Source organism: Amblyraja radiata, chromosome 1, assembly GCF_010909765.2.
Source record: "Amblyraja radiata isolate CabotCenter1 chromosome 1, sAmbRad1.1.pri, whole genome shotgun sequence".
In the NCBI taxonomy this organism is placed as follows: Eukaryota; Metazoa; Chordata; class Chondrichthyes; order Rajiformes; family Rajidae; genus Amblyraja; species Amblyraja radiata.
The window spans coordinates 45,611,663-45,617,662 of NC_045956.1; the positions used below are offsets into that span (position 1 = coordinate 45,611,663).

General features: G+C 43.0%; 1 protein-coding gene and 1 long non-coding RNA gene across 5 annotated transcripts in view; one reads left to right on the forward strand and one right to left on the reverse strand.

The window, feature by feature from the left end:
• kiaa0232 (KIAA0232 ortholog) overlaps positions 1-2,595 on the reverse strand; it is a 114,256-nt gene extending 111,661 nt beyond the window's left edge. For 2 of the 4 annotated variants that reach the window (XM_033020920.1, XM_033020927.1), the window contains exon 1: positions 955-1,172. The gene's annotated coding sequence lies outside the window, so the exon portion shown is untranslated. Of the gene's footprint in view, positions 1-954; positions 1,222-2,375 lie in introns of those variants that run through there. The other 2 variants (XM_033020910.1, XM_033020899.1) reach the window with 2 other exon arrangements.
• LOC116973161 lies at positions 1,190-3,724 on the forward strand. Its single transcript, XR_004412008.1, has 2 exons — positions 1,190-2,292; positions 3,621-3,724. It is a non-coding gene; the product is annotated as an uncharacterized LOC116973161 (long non-coding RNA).
• The last annotated feature ends 2,276 nt before the right edge of the window (positions 3,725-6,000 follow it).

Genomic DNA, 6,000 nt, shown 5'->3' on the forward strand with positions numbered 1-6,000 from the left:
GCACGTGCATGTACAGGAGACAAGAGAATGAATATGTTCAATCCAGAATATACACGGAACGAATTGAACTGATTTCAATTGATCTGATTCTTTCCGCTGCCCCCCCCAAAAAAAATTCCCCGCCTTTCGCTTCTTTCTCCCTTTGACCGCTCCACCTAACCTGACCACGAGGGCACCGCCCCCTCCGTCACCATTGGTCGGAACACGCCGGCAGCGCCTCGACGCACCGTGTCAGTGGACCCGGCCCACTTTCTCACTGGTCAACGTCCCCGTCAATCCCAGCGCGTCACAATGGTTAAGGAGGACATCAAGTCAGGTTTTGCCGTGTGCACTGAGAGGCCCAGCGTTTAAGGACAAACTGCGGGGGGGAGGAGGGGAGGAGGAGGAGGAGGTGGTGGTGGTGGTGGAGGTGGAGGAGGAGGAGGAGGAGGGGGAGGGCACTGCGATGATGAAACACACGCACTTGCTCTTATTCCAAACCACATCACTTGCTGACAATATGCATCTTATATATATATATATATATAAGAGAAGAAGGCGCTCGCATTCATAAACACAGATGCCCATTTAGGAAAGGGGGGGGGAGGGAATTGATTCAAACGCTGCGGAGCTGTCACACTTAAATAAAACGATGGTTATTTTTTGAATTTTAAACCGTTCCCCTTTCTGACGCAGCTCGAGGGCGCCGGCTGACATTTAAAAACACACACAATATCCACACACACACCCGGCGCTTTGTATAAGCCGGTTACATGCTACATCAATCGCACGGCAACTAGGGCCCCCGCCCCCTCTCTGCTCCTCACACCCCCGCTGCCCAAACATGCGCGTCAACCACGAGAGAGAGACACACACACAGAAACAAGATGAGCCGGTGAAAGGCGCAGCTCCAGGGTCAGAACGATCACCCGAGCGTCCATTCGTTCAGCTCCCTTTACAGTTAACGTGACTTGCCTGATTCTCGCCGCAGCTGCAGCGGGTGGAGGAGGAGGAGGCGGCGGCGGCCCCGGATCGCTTTTGCCCGGCGGCGCTGACAGCACAGATTGCCCTCCACTCACTCACTCACTCTCTCTCCCTCCCTCAGCGTTACCGTGCGCCCGGGACTCGACCAACGTCTCTCCCCCTCCCCCCGCCCAAAGCCAAAGCCGCAGCCGCGCAGCGCCACGGCCCCGTCGCCAAGGGAAGCACGTAGTCAGGCGACAGGCCGCAGCACGCCCGCCCCGCCCCGCCCCTCGCAACACGATCACTCCGCCGTGCGCGCACCAGCACCAGCACCAGCACAGGCCGGGCCCGGGCCGGGAGAAGGGCAGCAAAATGTAGGTCGCACCTCACCTCGCCTCCCTCCGCGGTCGCAGCGGCGAGCGGGAAGACAGGTGGTCGACCCGAGGCGGCGGCGGCGCTGCTGCTGTTATTGTTGTTGTCAGTGGGCGTCGAATAAGTCCAGCGATGAGAGTTTTTTTTTGCTTATTTCCAAACACTGCTCGGACCAGGAAGCGGTTACTTTTGGAGAGGGAGTAGAATATGACTTCGAAATAGTCCATTAAATGCGAAAACTTAAGCCATTTCCACCCTGTCCTGCTAATGATTTCGAAGATAAGACATAAAGTCCTGGAGTATAAATTAGCATCTGCAGTTCCATGTTTCTACATTCGGATTATAATTTCGATTGTACAGCAGAGATATTATGTCATGGTTACTTAAAAGTGATCATAAACGCGCGATACAGATGCAGGTCTTTCTGGCGGATCACACATATTTAGATAGTACAGGGTTTTCTCAAAGTTCACTTTACTTGGAAATAAACGTTTGACATCCTCACCGATTCTTGGGACTTCTTTGCCATAACTCCGCAAAATGGAAAAAGGCTAGACAGGCTGCGGATGTCGGGGGCAAATATTGCAAGGAGTTGACAACATTGCAAATTGCTACCTCCCCCCCCCCCCCCCCCCCCCCCCCCCCCCAACAAGACCTTTGGAGCTCAGAACCAACGGGACTGGGGATGCCAGTCTAAAACCAGGCAATCCAAAACTGTTAAAAAAAAACGAAGAATTTTAAGATTATATTTATTCGTTTGCCTAGGACGATGGGACGGGACATTTGATAGTTGTATGTATAAATATGGCATGTGTTTTCGCAATACCATGACAATAAATATTTTATAAAGTTGCATCAGATCATAGATGCAAAACTGCAAATCCATGTAAACACAGCAAACATTTTATTTACGAATGGTGTACATCAAAATAAGCCATGGGTGGTAACTTCAAGTTTTCATAAGTGACACAAGCCTAGGTGAGTTACACAGATCTCTTACACTGTCTTATATTTCAGAATGGTTTACTTGGGAAATAGAGTGAAGGTGCACATTGTCTTACCTTTCGTTGTGATGTTTTATCCCCGTGTGGGAAGCTGTTCTTGTGCCAAATGGATACTGCAAAAGGCAGTTATTGGGTGAGAGTTGCTATGGCTGTAACTGTGAGCTCACGTGTCAATGCCATTGGATACGGGTTGATTTTGTTAAACAACCATGGCTTCTGGGTAATGAGTTACTGTAAACTGTTATCTCGCAAGAAGTGCAAATTCCACATTCCAGAGATGACAGCTGTTTAATGCGTGGGTTAATTACATAATATTATTTAATGCAGCAGGTTGTCATTTTTTGTAATGACAGGTGAGTTTTGATTTGCACATAGTTGAAATTCACATCATACAAATAATGACATTAATAACTGCACCAAATGTGTAAATTAAGATCTTTTTGAAGAGATTTATTTGCTATTAGATGAGATACACGCAGTAATGTTGCCAAAAGTAATGCCATTTTGCAGTATAATAATGTGTATTTAAAATTAATATCTGTTCCACAATGTATAATTTGATTTCATTATCTTAGCAATGACATGAATATGAATATAATGTGTTAGTATGGATTTCAGAATAATTTGCAATTGAAATTGAAATGTAGTTTGAATATTTAGTTCTTCTGACATGTATGATTGATCTGCGACCCAACTTTATATGTCTATCTTTACCCACATCCCTTTAATGCCTTTGGTTAACAACTTTTTTAAAATCTCAGATTTACCATTCACAATTGACTTTGCAACAATTGGCAGTTGTGAAAGAGAGTTTTGAGCTTCTCTGATTCTTAACATACAAAGATGTTTCCAAACTTCATTACTGGAAGACCTGTTTGGCATTTTTAGTCATCCAATGTTCCCAATTCCCCCCCACTCCTCAATTGTGGGCAGTAGTTTTTCTCTATATCCAATCACTTCCCCTTTAATATCTTGCAAAGTTCAACAAACGACAACCTTCTGAATTCCATGAAAAACAACTTTAGTTTGTGAAACCATTATTTAGCCGTTAGATTCTGTGTATGTAATTGATAGATAAATGTATCTGATAAATATGTTATGGTTTCTCATTATAATGTTTTCATGTTAATAGTCTTAGTATATGGTTAATGTGCACGTTAATATTTTCAGCAATCTTTTTTTATATTTAGTATTATACATTACATAAAATTACTTAAACTAAAATTACTACATTCATTTTCAAATTTTACCAACAAGGAGCAAAATGAATATTTTTAAAACAATTTGTTTCTCTAATTGAAGCTTACACTAAAGAAGTGGAGACATATAAAGATAGAATATTAAAGAATAATAATTTCCTAATTTTGTATTTCCAGCTTTTATGAATGAAAGTGATTTTAAGTGTTTCACTTTTTTCCATGTAGTAATTTTGGTGAATATTGTTATTCACCATTGCACCCAACTATAAAGAATTCAAAGATAGTGAGTTTGGCAAAAATAGGTATAACTGCAGTTCTCTTTTAAAAGTTAAAAAGTATTCAAAAATGGATGCTAGAGATGGTCAATAAGAAATAATTTGTTGAAATCAAAAGGTAGAAACATTTCAATACTTAGGCTGGTCTGGAAAGTCAGACCACATGGGATGCAGGGTGAGCTAGCCAATTGGATACAAGATTTGCTTGGTGATAGACAATAGACTATAGATAATAGGTACAGGAGTAGGCCATACGGTTCTTCAAGTCACCACCGTCATTCAATGTGATCATGGCTGACCATCCACAATCAGTTAGGAGGTGGAGGTTGGTAGCAGGGTTTGTTTTTCAGATTTGAAGCTTGTGACCAGAGACGTGCCATAATGATCAGTGCTGGGTCGTTTGTTGTTTGTCATATATTAACAATATGGATGAAAATGTAGATGGAATGATTAGTAAGTTTGCAGATAACACCAAAATTGATGGCACAACAGGAGCAAGATCAACTGGGAAGGTAGACAAAGGACTGGCAAATGGCATTTAACTCAATACAATTGTAAAGTGATGCATTTTGGAAACTTAAACTTGTGCAGGGCATATACACAAGAATGGGCGGGCTTTGGGGAGTTTTGTAGAAAAGAGAGACCTAAGGGTACAATTACATAGTTCGCTGAAAGTGGTGGTACAGTTAGATATGGTACAGAAGGCCCTGGACAATAAGAAAGAGGAGGGATGTTGTGTTATAGCTGTACAATAAATCATTGAGGAATTGAGGTTTTTGTGTGCCATTCTGGTTGGCACACTAGTGTAAGGAGGTGCTGGCAGTATCATCAAAGACCCACACCATCCTGGCCACACACTCATCTCCCTGCTACCTTCAGGTAGAAGGTACGGGAGCCTGAAGACTGCAACAACCAGGTTCAGGAATAGCTACTTCCCCACAGCCATCAGGCTATTAAACCTGGCTCGGACAAAACTCTGATTATTAATAACCACTTTCTGTTATTTGCACTTTACCAGTTTATTTATTCATGTGTGTATATATTTATATCATGGTATATGGACACATTTATCTGTTTTGTAGTAAATGCCTACTATTTTCTGTGTGCTTAAGCAAAGCAAGAATTTTATTGTCCTATACAGAGACACATGACAATAAACTCACTTGAACTTGAACTTGCTGAAGCCAGAGAGCATGCAGAAAATAATCACAGATATGCTAGTTTGGACTGGAGAGCTTGAGTTATAAGTAGGGCTAGGGCAGGCTGGGATTGTTTTCCTTGGAGCGCAGGAGGTTGAGGCGTAACCATACAGAGGTTTATAAAATTACAAGGAGACTAGATAAGATAACAGTATTTTCCCAGAGTAGGGGAGTCTAAAAGTATCAGTTTAAGGCGAGGGGGAAAGATTTGAAGTGGGACCCAAGGGACATGATTTTCTCACACAGAGTAATGGGTATATGAAACAAGCTGACAGAAGATGCGATAGAGGTGGGTGCAATCTGAACATTTAAAACAAACTTAGATAGATACATGGATAGGAAAGGTTTTGAGGGATAAGGGCCAAACCCGGGCAAATGGGACGGGCTCGGACAGGCACTTGGTCAGCATGAGCAAGTTGGACTTCAGGACCAGTTTCTGTGTTGTACAATTCTATTTAGTCAATGCAGCAAGAACCACACATAATCGAGACAAATAATAAGTAAATTCAAAGTCTATATTTAGAAGTAGATGTGACAGATTTGAGAAAATTTGTGCAGGCTTTCTTGGAACACTAATTACAGTGAAAAACATGTGAAGATTCTCCTGGTGCTACAGTGTAGTAAGGTGCGGATAGCTTTATAATGCAACAGCATGGAAGATAATTTTTGGTGGGGTTTTCCTCAGCAGGGAGAGGAGATGTGTTTGTACTCTTTGCAGGATTGTCACCAGCTGCCCGTTTTCTTGCTATTACATAAATACAGGTGTGCTTGAGGCAGGTTCTTCAGAGGTGTTTGTCTGCGCAGGTTATTGCACTGGGTCTCTTTGGTCCTTTTGCTTGCAGTTTTTTCAGAGGACCATATTCTACTGTGCCTCTGAGTTTTCAGGTTTGTTTCAGTTCGGGCACACGATTTTCACCAGTTGCAGCAGGATGATGGCTCCCATTTCAACAACCCTCAGTGTGGTGTTGACCTGGCATTTGCTCGTCCGGATCCCATATTTGACCTGGCA